We start from the raw sequence: 17,595 nt of genomic DNA, 5'->3' as shown, positions 1-17,595 counted from the left end.
TATAAATTTAAAAAAAATTGTGTTTAATCCTTTTTCAGATTTGCATTGTCATTAAATCAATGTATTACAAATTCAATCTAATTAATTTTTCATTTACATCGATTTATTTCATTTTGGACTTATTATGGAACAGCTTACATAAATTTCGAGCTACAACTCGGCGAGTGAACAAATTTAAGTCCCTTCTGTACATATTATTTCGAGGATGAAAGATTTGACTTGATATGAGTTACTAGTTGTAATTTTTTCTATTAATTGTTGACGAATAGCCATTAATAATTAACTTTTTGGATTTACTCTTAAATGGTACAGGTTTTTTTATTGAGCATAGTTTAGTTTCATTAGCTTAGGATACTATTTTCTTGTTTTATTAATGAGTCATTTAATTAATAGTCATGTAACAACTCTTTGAAGTGTGATTTAAGTGCGACTGGTTGTCACAATTGGTGACGAAGGCGCTCACACGTTGGCTTCTGCAGCATTTTGACTATGCGTTTTTGAACGTGTGCCAATTATGTGGATGTTAACGAAATTTATTATTATAAAAACTATAAAATCTGATTAATTTGAATAAATATATTTTTGCACATGCATTTAAACATTATAATATAATCAAACAGATCATAACATAAAAAGTAAGTCTTTTGAAATCTTCTTTTTTGAGATCTTCTAGATGCAATAATCGAAAACAATTCATACAGTAAAATGAAATAATTTTTGGCTTAGAAATACTAGTAACATTTTATTTCAATTTGTGAAGATATACTTATTTTTAATTTCTAACGTTTACAAAAAATTAATAATCGTGTGATATCTTTCAATGCACTATAGTGCAACTAACACAATTTGCCATCTTTTGTATTTCTATGTTGTTTCAATGCATTTCGTATATTTTTTATTAATTTTAAAAGCTCTTATTTATTTTTTGATATTGTTAAATTGGTTTTTTATTTTCATAGACTTTTTTATTGTTTTTGTATATTAATATAAATTTTTACGCCAAATCTTTGTAGGTTGGATTATATTGTTTATATGAAATAAGTCTCTTAAATTGCATTAATGATTTATTAATAGTGACGTCCATGTGTATACATTTTTGAATTTATGAATAAACAAATTTATTATAACTTTTATTTTATGTAATCAGTCTATATTGTCAACTATATTATTATTTGTTAAATGCAAAAATCTAATAATTTGTAAAAATCGTATGAATGGTATAATCTTTCCGAATATTGGATATTTTGTAATGACTCTTTCAAAGCAGTCATTTGAATTTTTATTTTTACTTGTTTTTTTATCTCAATTATTATTATACATAAGATAATTTTATTTCATCACAATTTACAGGAACTTTAGTCGCGTTGCAATTTTGCTTATTTTGCTGAAAATCAAAAGTGAAAAATTAATTTTTATCAAATCTTCTATCTATCGATATATTGCACTAAAGCATTTCAAACAGAAATGCAGCTGATCAATACAACCTGGGAAGTATATGGCTTTTTGTCTGAATTTTAGCACTCTTTGTTCTAAAACTTGCAAAATTTTTTTGCTAACATTGTAAAATTTTCACACCGAGTATGTTAGTCCAACCTTCTTTTACATTTCATGGTTTACTCTTCTTCGGATAGATATATTTGATGGCACTATTGTTACTACATCATGGCACTGTATGAGATGCATTGATATTTCCATTCTAAAGTCAGAGATCTTTACTTTTCCTTTTTCGTTGTCAGTTTATATATTCGTACCTGATGTATTTAATAACAATTCGAGAGATACTTTTATATATCGCATGAGGGTTTTTCTGTGTAGTGTAGAATATCCTATCATCTGATCGGATAAATCACATCACATTTCCCTACATTGTAATCTAAAATTACTGTTAGTTTTCCACGTGAGTAATTATTTTTGCATACAGTTACTGTTTTTGCCATATGTTTTGTGGAAGTTATTAAAATATCCTTTTCATATTCAAATTATTAAAATATCCATAAAATATTCCATTTAAGAACCATAATCCCTTTCTTATTTCGCATTGCAATCAACTTGTCTCATTTTAATTTTTTTGGTTTAACTTCTTCTTATTATATTCTTTTCCGGTTTTTCCTTATAGTTTCTACCAAATGAGTGTTACAAGCAATTTATTTTTCGGCTAAATTGATATTGGTATACCAATTGTCTGCGTAAATTGTGTGGTCTTTATGGGGTATATTGTTACACATGCTCATTACAATACTTGTTAGTGTTAAATATGGTGCGTTTGATTTTTTTTTCAGAATATATTTGAAATTGGTATGTATATCTTGGACCATAAAATAATTTAAATAGTTTAATACCGTATTTATGGTGCTTCTGTTTTAAAAATTATTTAAGAATTATGCATTCTGAAAATGGTATTAATGATTCATTAATACATACATCAACTACTTCATTGAGATCGTAATATTTAGAAAAATTTTGATTCGATACATCTCCAAGTCTGCTTATCTTATGTAGCCTTCTGATTATGTTTAAGTTTGTTTACTATCTGGTTATTATTAATTTTATGCCAGAAATCACGATATAATTCCAGATCTTTGATTTATTACTTTTTACTTGACTCAAATCCATTGATCTGATGATTGAAGACTAGTACCTTCTTTACTATCGGTAGACTCTGGATGTTTAAGCACGATAAGTATGTAAGTAGCATATTGCTACATCGCACGACGAAAACCTGTAAAAAAAAATAAAATAACGTATTGGAAAAATCTGTAAAAATAAAATTAAAATTAAAACATTATTTAGCTTTGAGGGAGACACGGGGATCCACCTATATAATCTTATTTATTTCGACATTGCAAACATATGTTAAGGACGAAAGGCATACATTCTATTAAGCACAATAATTCATAGGCTAGACTTATTATATGTACATAAAATATTGTAAATAATGTAAACATAAGAGACAGTTTTACCTGAGTATTAAATGCACCGAGCATATAGATCTTACAGGAAAGACATAATCTCTAAAAACGCACGTGTCCTTAATACATAGGTACATGGGACGGTCCGGTTCCAAACAATAACGCAGGTAGGAAACGAAACAATACCCGAGAATTTTTTAGACTCTTCTTAAAAATGCTGAAGTGATTAAGTCAGAAATCTTTCTCGACCTTCCGTCCCGACAATAGATACTCACGACCCACCAAGGCCCTACCCGCTCAGCCTCGGTGTATGCAGTGCTCCCCACTTACATCACAGAATCCACCCCACCACCTCAGATTTGGGCCAGCGGTGGACCAGTGAGAAAGCACCACGTGCCGCCGAACGCTGAGTGACTTGGACATATATGAGACTGCACAAAGCACCTCCATGGTTGTTGCTTCGGATCTTCCGATGAGTAGACATCTCTTGAGAGAGTCGAGACGAATCACGCGCATCTCTTGAGTTTAGAGTTTTCATCTGCACGCGTAAATGTACAATTAGTTATATTTTCAAATAAAAGTTTTGTTTTTTTTGAACGTCTCAATTTAGTAACCCCGGTTGTATTCGTAACGGTTCCTTTCATCGCGCATGTCTTTAACTCAGGAGCTAGTTTTCGCGACGCAGTCGACAAATTCAACGCGACAGTGCAATTTGTTCATCCTCTACCGCACAGGTAGAAATCCTATTAATCCGCTTACCCATCCTCATTGCTCTCGGTGAGTAACTTCCGCACGGACAACTTTGTTGTTTCGGTGAGGACGAAACGCTCTGGCATTTTCCCCAAGCAAATTGTCGTTTCGATGAGGAGACCCCGCACGGACGACAATTTATTCTCTTTCTCTCCTTACCTACTACTAATTAACCGCTCTTTCCGAGCGTCTTTCTACCTTTATGCCTAAAGTATATCGTGGTGGCAGGAAGTACCAATTGCGTCGCTTATTAAAGGAATTCTATTACGAAACGAAAAATAACAACGACGCACTGGATATCGAACCTGTGGAAGAGAAAGAAGAGAACTTTCACATCTGATCTTTATTTAAGAATTATGCAGTCATCCAGAAGGTGAATTCCTCCACTGGACCTTCCAGGCTTGGTTGCTAGGACTCCGAGGTATTTGGAGATAAAGCTTCAGCATCGTCTGAAATCACCCTCCCAAGAGGTAAGAGAGCGTTTGCAACGTCGCTTTAATACTCTGGTGCCAATCCCGAGTCAAAAGAACTGCCCAGGCAGGTAACGGCCGAAAAGGCACAAGATCTCGTGAAAGCCGGAGCTTCATAGAAAATTAGTTTTATTAAGGATCGTACGTAGTGTCAGTTTATTAAGGATCATACGTAACATGTCAGAAATAAAAGTCGGTGACAGTTGTGGGATTACGAAAAGAAACAGAATGTCGAACGAAAAGCAATCGCAATCGAAATCCACCGGCAAAATTGAAACGCGAAGCGGTGTTAGACGCGTTAACGAGAACGAGTACTAAGAAATTAGCCGTAGACTTCGACAAAAAGAAATACATATTCTAGAGCGTCAGAAAGCTCTATCCGAACGTGAAGAACTAACTAAGAAACTAGACAATTAAACCAGATTTCACCTCGTTCAAATCTTCATTGCGGGAAATATTAAACGCACAGCGACAGGTAGATGATAGGCGGAGGGGCTCACGCCGTTGCGAAGCACGTGATTTATCAATTCGCGCAGCTGTGGACGCTGTTTCGACCTACGATGGGCGAAATATAACGATAAATAATTTTATTCGAGCATGCAAACGCGCTCCTGAATTAACACCGCCAAATAGTAAGGCAATAGTAACTCGTCTCATTATAAATAATCTTAGGGATTTAGCTTACATCGCCGTAGGAGATCGGGAAATACTTACGCTAGACGATCTATGCAACATGCTACGCAGGAGTTTCTTCAGGATAAGGTTAAAATCGCACCTAACAACAGTATATGGCCGAATTAAGTAACATCTGCATGGAACTCGACGAGCATATTTTGCAATACATAAATAGAATTAAAGATTTACAGCAGGCAATTTACAAGGAAGAGAGACTTAAAGATAATGAGTTATCGGAAGAGAATATTATCGAGATAGAGGAATTTTCACTGGTAAGTTTCTGCGAAGGTCTTCCGCGAAATGGTAGGATAGAAATCAAACCAACTGCAGGGACATATTCGATGCATATGAGAAGGCACAGGAACATTATCTGATGATTGAGCAAGACCGACTGCATCATCAAAGATATAAACAAACCAAACTTCTTAGGGATAGACCGTTAAACAGTAGTAGAATGGAAACTAGGGATAGACAATCGCGAGAGATAAATTTCAAGCCGACGCCAAAATTTTGTGCGCACTGTAACAAGATCGGTCACGTGAAAGAGATCATTAAATACAAAGAATTTTTGATGTAATCAAAGTATGTTATAAAGTTCATATTTTATAAAATGTTTGTTAATTTAAAAACAGGATTGTAATATCATTAGATATAATTGTTTTAGAGCAAGACATTTAGATTAGGATCTACGCGATTCATCCTCTACTCTTACTTGTGCGATTTTCATAAAAATATTTGTCATGCAGATTTCATCTTTTGAAGAGTTGATTGAATTTCATCAAATGTTAATTCCTAATCAGATTCATTGCTTTTAAATAGAATATTTTGGATTGTTGCGATCATCAATGGCAAACTGACTTTAATACAATTCTAACAAAACATTTCTATGAAAATTATATTCTCTAACCTTCCACATAAAGTATTATTAATTATAACATGATAAATGATTTTAATACTTTTTTATTATGACAATAATTAGAATACATAACATAATTTTTACGCAAGATTACACTATGCTTGATTTCGTATTATCGGATTGTTCAAAATGTCTTTTCATTAATCAATCAATTTTTTTCTGTAATCTTATCTCCGGTATGAACAATATACAAAGAAGAATAAACAAGATAGCATTTTTAACATTAGCAAGCTAAAAATTATTTTAAAAATACAATTTAAATATAGAAGGTGTCGATAAGGCTAATCAATATGCAAATTCATATTGTTTAATGAGAAATTCGTGTAATTGGCGGAGAAATTTTTTTTGGGGGGATTAGAGATATGCGCAAACTGTAGCTAATACAAGGTGTGAGTTAGAAGAGAAAACTAAACGCCTAAGTCACATTTTATGTTTGTTCGGAGATTGCGGGAACAACTTATACGTGATTTTCGTGATGGAGCATCTTTAATAGTTACAGCAGATCGAACAATAACAAAATAGACTATTATGTTTATTATAACTGTTGTAGGTTCCAACATTACTATAACTCATAGGTACATTTTAATTTCAAAATCAAAAATGCATAAAAAAGAAAGTATATTTTTTAATTATTTTAACATTATTTTTCTATACTTTTGGAGATGAGCCATACGCAGAATGATGATGATTCCAAGCACGCCCGTATCGAATAGCATTATAAAAACAAATCCGTATATACCCAAGATGAATAATGCAAACACATGAGAAAATGGAAAGTTCATAATTCATACATTATTAAAGAAAAGTTGTAGGCAAATATATTTAACTTTAAAAATTTCTCGAAAAAATTTAATTGACCCTTTGTTTAAATCATTTCAATTCTTTTATTTCAATTATTTCAGAGAAATAAGTATGCGGTCAAATAGGAATTCAATTAGCGTTAAATATGATTTTAATGGAAACAATATAAAAATTAAAATCTTAAGACAGTACGTTTTAAAGCAAAATATTATAAAATATAGATTATAAAATACCTACGATACTAAAAATCAACTATCATTAAAAAAAAATTTATCATCAACGGTTTTTAAAAATCCTACCCCGAGAAAATTTATTCAATTGTATAATTAAGTAATATTATTATCTAAATAGATTAATTTACGTTTGTTTACATTTGTGATCCGTGATTGACAATAAACTCCATCTTTTATTGTAATAATTATTTATTAAGAAAAATAATAAAACATATATAATTCTAGTATGATACAAAGATTGTCACATGCTATTGTTAATGATGTTTCGACTATTACTACTCGTATTCTCATAGATGAATACTCTATGTGCATAACGACATTAATTGATTAAGTTTTACTTATTTCAATAAAGAATTTATTTCAAGTAAAAAAAAAATGTAAACCTTTTCGTTTTTGCAGTAGAATACTACCTGTTTAATGTAATAGTTTCTGCAGCTAAAAGGGAAGCATGCTACTTTTCGCGACTAAAAGCAAATCGTACTTCTTTTTACAACGGTCTACTAAAACATCCTTTTCACTGCCAAAAGGCACAACATACTTTTATTTGTTTGAATAAGTGAAAATAACCAAAAACTGTTGCATGGATAAAACTTGTCAAAGATTTCAACATGATTTTTTTACAGAATTTACAGATCTTAAAATATTAAAAAATTAATACGAAAACATAAAGGAAGGAAAATAGCAGAAATGTCGGAAACATAAATTATATGTGAGGATACAGGAGTTGAACCAGCTAACTAAAGATATTAATTTTTCAAATATTTACAAAGATATTTTAGGTACACAACAGGATTAGAATAGGAATACGGTGATGATGTAGTTCAATATAAATATATAATTTTTTCCCATGGATTTGTTGTTAAATATTTAATCTTTTTAAGAAATTATTCTGAATTATGAAATAAAAGAAAATCGTACAAATGAAAATTAATTAAAAGATAATATAATAGTAATTTACCAGAATAATCAAAATTATTTACATAACTTAGTTGAAGAATCATAATTAAATGTTTCTAGTAAACATTAAGTGTAATTCTTTTAAATGTATAAATGTATCAAAAATGTTTGGTTGTGAAAGTATATCAAACAGAATAAGTGTTGATGTGAGAGCTTTATTAAAAATTCCCAAATTCGAACAACTACCATTAAAAAGCAACAGGAATATAGAAAAAAGTAAGAGAATACAAAAATCAAGTAAGTTGGTAAAACCATCAATAAATAAATGACCGAGTGAAAATAAAGAAAATAATACAATTTCTTACACTGCTTCTCTAGAAAAAGATTATCTATCGATACATCACTGGATTATAATTGATTCGGCTGAATTTCGTATTATCTATCTGAAATTCTACCACTAAATTCCGAGGCTTTGTTCAAATCACTAATTTACATTACATCACATAGAGGATAGAATATTCACCAACATCACTTAAGAGTCAATCAGTAGAACCTCGATTTCCGAACATTGATTAGCCAGATCAATATTGAGTATATGTGGCGATCAGGGACATTAACATATATTATCATATCATTGTTGATTGATCTTTATTTTCTAAAGCTTTATGTCGAAATGTAATCATACCGTTTTATCAATTCAAACGTAACGTGAAATATTATGTCGGTTAAATAGTGGTAAAATAATAACTGAAATAGCAGCGTCTTGTGGAATTGGAAAATCAACAGTTTGTGACATTATAAGACGATAGTGTGAAATCCTAAATTATAGTGAGAGTTGATTGCAGTGCACACGAAAAAATATGAAGTCTGTTAACAATAAAATTCTTGACATGGCTACGTATCAACGATTCTGTCAAAAGAAAGGTAGAGGATATCTGGTCCAGTCGTATACGAAAAAATTCTATAGTACAATCGAAAATTAAATAAAGCTTGTAATTTCAAACCATCATTGGATTGATTAGCAAAATTCAAATCACGTTACGATATTCGTAGACTATGTGTCAGGTAAAAATCTTCATCAGATAAATCTGCAGCTTTAAAAAAGAGAATATAGAATATCTAAGGAAAGAAAATCATATGTTGGAAAATGTGTATAACGCAAATGAAACTAGCTTGTTATGGAAATCATTTTCGCAAAAGACATGTGTCAACATGAATGCTTAACACCGTGTCATAAAGGTCGAATCACGGCTCTTGACCCATGATAAGATTCCTGTTTTATTAATTGGAAAAAGTAATAAAACTCGATGTTTCAAAAGATGTACATTTAAGTACTATGCCTACTACATATATGTCCCTGATTAGATGAATTATAACATTCTTATTGAATGATTTTCAATGATTTTTATTCCAGCAGTGGAATAACGAACACTTAAAAATAGACAAGTGAAAAAAGTTATTATTGATAGATAACGCTGTTTATTATGTCAACGATGCTTGTCAACAATGCTTTTGGGCTGAATTCTATTAACGTCTTTTGTCTATGGACGAAGAAGATTTTCGATTGTTTCACACACTCATTTAACGTTGTGGAAGTCCACAAAGTAGGTCTTTAAAATAGTAAAATAGTAAATGTCAGTATTACAGATAATGATCGTCTAAATGTTTTTAACACTAACCGTACCACAATTTCTCAAACGACTTGTATTGGATTTTGAATAGAAATTTTGCATTCATTGTTATTTTTTTCTCTATTTGATTTATAATTATAATTGCTATATTAATATAATTATAATTTCTATAAAATCCATTTAATAATTTTATCAATATTTACGCTTGCTTTTATTTTGTTTATTCTGAGAAAAATATGTACCTTGTCATATCAACCGTAACCAATTAAATGACAATTTTTTGTCGTAAAAACGACAATAAATTAGGCATATGAGATTTGATCTAACCAAATTCATTCAAATTATCCTCGAATATTATTATCGTACATACTGCTGCATCAAAAAACAGTCTACTTTTGAGAGTTCCAAACAGAACATTACAGTGTGAAAATAATAAGGGAAGAGAAAGTGAACAAAACTTAATAGTTAGTTTACATTTTATTTTACTGTATTGTTATAATATTTACTAATATTTCTAATATTTACTCCTAAACATGACGATGAAGATAAATTTTCTAAAATTGAAGATTACCAAATTCTAATTGGATATAATTTATTCGAAACTGATAATAAACGCTTAAATAATGCGGATGAAGAATGGAACATTCTGAACAAATAGGAGATAAAAGGGAAGAGGATTTCCGTCAAGTTCTGAAAACGAGAGTGAAGAAAATTACTATGATATTGAAGTTGCTATTGATGGAACTGTATGGGAAGAAATACAAAAGAGTTCAAGATTTGGACGGTAATTACCAAATCCAACGATATACACAAAAAAAACATTATGAAGGGTCAAATAAGAACTATATTTGCCTTGATAATTATTATTGAACTCATGCGAAAATGCACAGAACTAGAAGCAAATCGAGTGTTAGGAATAACATGGAATCTAGCAAAATTAGATACATGTCTTCTTATTTTGAAAGCATGTAGAGTATACGAAGAAAAAAATTTGAACATTTCATATTTGTGGAATAAGAAATGGGAGACTACATTTTTTTCAAACACGACAACCAAGAATTGTTTTATACAAATTTTTTAATTTATTCGATGAAAAAAGTATTCGAAACCAACGTCTACAAATTGATAAATATTCTTTGATTTCTAAAGTATGGAATAAATTTATTGAAAATAGCTAAAATTGTTAGAAGCTGGTCATGAATCTTACCGTTAATAAACAACTCTTTCCAACTAAAATTACGTGCAGATTCATACAATATATGAAGGATATATTTTATAATCCTATCTATAAGATATGGACTAACTAATTCGTATCACTTATTCTGGTTACAACTGAAGGTGTTACAATTTAAATAGTACAATACTTTCCTGTTTCCCTAACTTGATCAAGGCTTTACTTGTTACTCTTTGTTTTGTACAACGGGAATCTGCTTGCAGTATGAAAAATATACGTGAGAAAAATGCTTAGTAGAGCAATCATTAATTTGTAAAAACTGTGGTATTGAAATAGAAAAGAATTTTATTACAATGCTGTTTTTATGTTTAGTGGTTTTTTTTACAAAGATTGAATTTTTATACATGAGAATGAAAGTTTGTTTATATTTGTTATATTTTAATGTATCATCTATCTGTAAATTCAGTCTACATAGCAATCATAATAACATCTTCAGAGAGGGATAACACGTAATATGTACTAAATATAGACCACAATGAAATATATTTTAGTGACTTTAAATCAGTCACTTGGATATTTAATTACAAATTCAGTTGATGTCCCAAATCTGATTGGTGAAATCAGATTAATTTAATACTATTGAAAATTGTGTAAACTTAGTAAATGTTTTTGAATATTTAAGAAAAGTCAAAAGCTTGATATAGTAAAATGTCATTAAGAAACTAAAATACATTCAAAGATATAAAGAAATTAATGAAGGAGAAGCAGATGACAATGAAGATTATGCAATAATTGTAAAAGCAAAATGCGGTTCGTTGGAAGAAGCCAATAAATTGTAGAGAGCTGAAGAAGAGAAATGATGCAAGTTCTATAGTAAAGAGAAAGATTCTATTGAATACTGGGTGAATGAATGCGAAATGGTGAATAGAACAGAGTTACAGGAAGCAGAAATTCTCAGTGCTGAAGAGACGTAAGAAGCGATAAAGTGGTTAAAAGGAATAATTAAGAAAATGAAGGATATTAAAAAAAGCAGATATGGAAGAAAGCGGAGAAATGTGTACTAAGTTACGAAAAGATGTGCAGGGTGCAGTAAAGAATAAGAAAGCCAAAACACTTGATCTTAATGTGGAGGTGATATAATTTATTTTACCGAAATAGTTCAGATGTAAATTAGTCGGAGTATTAACATGATAATGGGAATGAAAATATGATGTTTGAATTAATCAGTTCAATTTAATTTAATATAATACTTATTAAGTGCCAAGAGGAGTTGTATATTATATATATTATTATATATAAATATTAAAGTATGTATTATATAATATATTATATTATGTTACATTATATAATAAAGATTATGAAATGATAATGATAAGAAGCAATATAAAAATTATATCAAATGAGATTCCACTTATATATTCATATCCTATTTCTGGGCCTGAAATGAAAACTAATATAAATAGAATATAATATAATAAAAACTAATATATATAGAATATTATTAAGCCGTTCGTCGTATTTCAAAGAGAAAACATCATAGTTCTATTATTCCATGTTCGTTCATTTAATTAATAATCTTTTTCGATCATACTGGAATATATTCTATATGGAGCTGGATAAATGTCTACCGACAATATTTCTATTAAATTGATTAAAGATTCATCAGTATTAATATTAATGTAAAAATCGTGAAATTTGCCAAAATTTTTTAAAAGGCATTACTTTTCTAAATATAAAAGTTTCTGTCACTTCTCTTTTAGATCAGTACATTTGTACATTAGATTTTTTGACTTCTATTGTCAAAATACACAGCTCATAGTAAACGTTCATTTCATCATATCTACCCGGAAAACAAGCGTTTTCCTTCTTTTCTCATCATTCATTATTTGATGCACGTAAAAACTTATTTGCGTAATTAGTATATTACAGAAATTCTCATCGAAAACCATGAAAAATAATTCTAGTAATCCTGGATTCGGACCTAATTGATTTAAAACGAAAGTGTTTATGCCGCAAGATTTAGAATATTTCCAAATTAATGATGTGCTTGTTCTTCCTTCCAATCTTCATAACACGTATTTTCATAACACAACCTTCATCTTCTATAATTAATCTCCTCACGGGCTTCCTTAATAGCACAATCACGTTACTGTCAGAATCTTTGTCATTTCTTGTCTTATCAATTCTTTCTATACTTAACATTTGAACATCTTCACTATTTTCACTTTCACATGAAATATATACACTGTTTGTCTTCTTCTGTTAACCATTATTGAGGGTTGAGAAAGTAAAAAATGACCAATAATGTCTGTTGACATGTCTAATGACCAGTAAGTACTGTTGCTTGCTAACGTACACAATAAGAACCGTAACTATATCGCACAGTGTAGTGATGAACTGAACTATAACTTTAAGAAATTCTTTCACGACTCGCTTAGGACCTAAATTTGTTTAGGTATTAGCCATTATCTCCTATCTATCTAATCATTATCTCTAATCGATCGACAAATCGAACGATCAGTTGATCGTCAGAACCAGAAACGTTACGCATTTAACGAAAGGTAATAAGCCAATAATACATCTTCAACATCTATAGGTGTGGAAAAAAACGAATGAAAAGAAAAAATACAGAGAAAGAAATAGAGAGAGAGAGAGAGAGAGAGAGAGAGAGAGAGAGAGAAAGAAAGAAAAAAAGAGAAATACAGGAAAGGGGACCAATTTTTGTTTATCACAAACCTTTGTTTCCCTTTCTCGTTTCCTACCAGTACCACCATACCTTTTCTCTTTCATCAATATCTTCCCTTCACCTCTTCCTCCCCCCGCTTACCACCTCCTCGTTCAATCACACCGTCGATAATTTCGCTCACGCCATTGGACAAACGAACAATGTTTTGTATCGGATCAGTCACGTTTTTGCTGACAGCAATCAGGGTACACACATTGCGAACAGGAGATCTCGAAAAGCGCATTAATTCGAGCGTGATTATCTCTATAGATATCCAGCCCTCGATTTTACCTGACCCCCAATTCTCCCCCATCCATTCCCGACGAAAAGGTCAACTACGAACATTAAGAATTACCAATTAGGAACTACTATCATTGTTCGACATCAAGTTGTTTCCTTTGATACTATCGTTCAATTCGTTCACATTCGATATGCCTGTTATCCAACACTTTTTGAGTTGAACAAACGACGATAAACAAGGGAGACATATACAATGTGAGAGAAAATGAAAGAAACATGAAAAAAACAGAAAAAAAGAAGAAACTGAAAGAAAAAGAGAAAAAATATATAATTTCGTTTTGCGAATATTTTTTTACATACGAGTAAAGTAAAGATAAAAATTTCCATAATAGTGGAAAGCAAGAAAGTACAAAAAAAATAAATAATAATAATAAGACTTTACGGAGTAATAGTACAATAGTAGTCGAAGCAAAGTACATAGTAGTAACAATATAGACTACTTAAACAGAGGCAAGTAAAAAAGATAACAGTATATATATAATAGTAATGCGAAGTGTGTAAAGAACAATAAAGAAATAATTGATTTTTGTAGATATTTAAAAGCTGCGGTACGAAAAAAGAAAAAAAGAAAGGATAAAAAATTATAAGCAACGCAGTACAAAGTAGTATTCACTACAATCATAGTAATACTGGTATGATTGAAAAATAATAGGAAGGAAAAGACAGTGATATTATATATTCCAGGTATATAATTTCTTTTAAAATTAAATATATATATATATATACATATATAAAAATATATATTTATAAACGTATATAGTATAAGATGGTACACGATATAGTCCAATTGTAGGAAAATGAACAGAGTATTAAAACAAAAACAAGAGAAATACAAAATAACCATACATGTAGCAAAGCGAGATATCTAAAGAAAAAAACCAAAAAGAATATAAAAAAATAAGAAACAATAGAAAAAGAGAAAATAAAAAAATATCTGAATGTAGAACCATCCACTTTAAATAAATAACTGTGTTATTTTCATGAGAAGAAACTAACCATACTAGACTTAAAACCTTGATAAAATGTATATCAAGCGGAACATTTCAAGTTCACCATATCTACCGTAAAAGACGACTGATCTCTCCGATCACTTTACCTTTCTCCTTCTTTTCTAAGCCCTCTTCTTTTCTAATCCCTACAGGACAATCATCCTTAATATTGTTTTCTCTCTCTCTCTCTCTCTCTCTCTCTCTCTCTCTCTCTCTCTCTCTCTCTCTCTCTCTCTCTCTCTCTCTCTCTCTCTCTACTAATGATTTATGATCTGTTACTAAGTTAAATTCTCATCCATCATCTCATTACGCGAAATAATGTATCGCGTAAACAATAGCTAACAGCTCCTTTTCGATCGTTGAGTAGTTTTTTTTCAGCTTGATTCAACAATCAGTATGAGATCTGAAGGTCTTTGCCAATAGGGCTCTGATTTAATACGGCTCCAATAGCAAATCGTGACGCGTCCGTAGTTAGATTAAACTTTCTCGTAAAGTCAGGATACTGCAAAATAGGTTCTCGACATAATACATCCCGGAGAGAGGTGAATGCGTCGTCCTATATTTTGTTCCACACAAAGGTTACCTTTTTTTTTAACAAGCAGGTAAGTGGTTTCGCTATTTAGGAAAAAGCTGCGTTAGTAACTAGTGAGGCCTAAAAAATGGTGAATATTCTTAATGTTTCGTGGTCGCGGGAATTCTTTGAACGCTTCGAGCTTTAGGGTCCGCCTTGATTCCACCTTTCCCAATTATGTGGCCTAAATAAACAACTTCTCTTTTTAGGAATTCGCATTTGTCTGGTTTTAATTTTAAATTAACTATTCTCGAAAGCTCTATTAGTTTTTTGAATTTAATTTCGTGCTCCCAAAGCGATCTCGCGTACAGGACCACGTCATCCGGTAGACAAAAATTTCCTCGCCTTGAAGATCTGTTAAAACGAAATTCATAAGGCGTTGAAATATTGCCGGGGCATTCTTAAGGCCAAGTGGCATACGAGTGAATTCGTAGTGATCATGTGGCGTTGAGATTACTAAAATTTAATATATATTAATATTACGTCTAAAGTTGGGTCTTGGATGGCTGTAGAGTTACAGAAGTGTCTGCAACCTCCCAATTATTTCAGTCTAGTCACGCGCCTCTTTTTCGGTCAATCCTTACGGAATCTTACACGGGAACGAGCCTCTTCTATTTGCTTTCACAATAGGGCAATCTAACCATACCAAGAAAGATCCACTTTAACCTTACCTTTTCTGATGATATGACGAAGAAGGTCCTAAATATAATCTCTTCATTCCAATTTCAACTCGAGGGCTCCAACGACTTCAGCTACTGACCCTTGATTGCTTCCTTCTTGTTGGTAATGACAGTGGAAAAATAGGATGGATATGATCCGAAAGGTTCGTTCAATATTCGACACTTCACTTTTAAATGATTACGATTTTATGCAGAATAAAACAATTGATAAAATTAACAACAGAAATGAATTAATAACGAAAACAAAATGAAATCGATAGTTATAATTATAAAAGAAATATAAATTTGAGTAGATTTTAAATTTAACTGAATAATTGTTTTAAGAAAATAATATACGATTGTCTAGTGGCGTCGAGATTCCTTCTGGTGGTTCTTATGTCGTCATTTAACTAAAGAGCAGGCTTATTTTTATATGCTATCGTGTGAATTGGTGCATGCTTATTATAAGTATTAATGATAGTGCTACATTATATATCTACCATGCAAGTGACAGAAAAATAATATATTTTCTTAATAATAACAAGCTATTGAATTCAAGCGTTATTGTTCTATTTCATATTAGCGTCAACAAACTAATCATTGATTTTATTATATTTTCATTTGGAATATTTTTATAGCGCAATATAAAAATGTATTCATGACTCTATTTCTTAGAAGCATTGGAATTCAATATAATTTTCAAGAATAATGCAAAAAGACTCATTATTCCTTTGTTAAAAGATGCGTGCGTAGACACACGTGCAGAAATACAACGTCTGAATGTATTGCTACTTTTCGCCCTTCGCACAACGAGCGCAAGAGCGAGCTCGCGTTTGCAGAATATATGTCATGACACGCCCGTGCAAAGGAGTGAGAAACGACCAATATAAAAATTCAATCTCCGGAACAGCCAAGCGGTAAAATATTAAAAGGAAAGTACTAGTTAGTAGGATTCGAGAGCCATAAACAAGAAATTACTAATGTCAATAACAGGAAATACCTAAATCAACGTCAAAAGTTCGGTAACTCTACTATCGGTAACTCTACTGTCGATAATTGGACAATCCAAAACTCTACTATCGGTAACTTTACTGTCGATAATTCTACTGTCGATTGCATTAATGTCAATAATTCTACTGTCGATAACTCTATTGTCGGTAACTCTACTGTCGATAATTCTACTGTCGATATCTCTACTGTAGGTAATTCTACTATCGATAACTCTACTATCGATCATTCAATTATCCATAACACTACTGTCGATAATACTATTATCGGTAACTCCACTATCGATTACTCTACTGTCGTTAACTCTAATGTCGATAATCCTATTATCGGTAATTCTACAGTTGATAATTCTATTAACGGTAGCTGTACTATTGATAACTCTACTCTCGATTATTCTACTGTCGGTATCTCTACTGTCGATTACTCTACTATAGGTAATTATACTTTCAATAATTCCACTATAGGTAACTTTACTTTCGATAATTCTACTGTCGATAATTCTACTGTCAATAATTCTACTGTTGAATAATCTACTGTCAATAATTCTACTGTCAATAACTCTATTGTCGGTAATTCTATTATCAGTTACTCCATCTTAAGAAATATTAACATTAAAAATGGTTTTTAACTCTAGTTAAAACATTTAAATAATAATATATTGGGTGAAATTGTTACTATTAATATAGAAAGATGGGGAGCCTTTCTTATTCAGTATGTCATAATATATATATATATATATATATATATATATATATATATATATAAATAAACAATTTAGTAGAAAATAATAATAAAATACATATATATTAGTTTGAGGAAAAAGAAATCCATTACTTTTTTGGTAGATGGCTGTAGTGATCGATATCTCGTAAAATATCGATCAAACA

The 17,595-nt window shown here is 30.9% G+C and overlaps 1 long non-coding RNA gene across 5 annotated transcripts in view; it reads left to right on the top strand.

Annotated features, from left to right (window-relative positions):
- Positions 1 to 6,697, top strand: part of LOC124429692 — a 42,677-nt gene extending 35,980 nt beyond the window's left edge. For 3 of the 5 annotated variants that reach the window (XR_006943516.1, XR_006943515.1, XR_006943517.1), the window contains one exon: positions 3,177 to 3,506. This is a non-coding gene — a long non-coding RNA (uncharacterized LOC124429692). Of the gene's footprint in view, positions 1 to 38; positions 666 to 3,176; positions 3,687 to 3,871 lie in introns of those variants that run through there. The other 2 variants (XR_006943519.1, XR_006943518.1) reach the window with 2 other exon arrangements.
- Positions 6,698 to 17,595: the final 10,898 nt, after the last annotated feature.

The sequence above is a fragment of the Vespa crabro genome, chromosome 16 (assembly GCF_910589235.1).
Source record: "Vespa crabro chromosome 16, iyVesCrab1.2, whole genome shotgun sequence".
Lineage (NCBI taxonomy): Eukaryota > Metazoa > Arthropoda > Insecta > Hymenoptera > Vespidae > Vespa > Vespa crabro.
The sequence above is the reverse complement of the archived record's forward strand: the minus strand, read 5'-3'. Positions and strand labels throughout refer to the sequence as shown.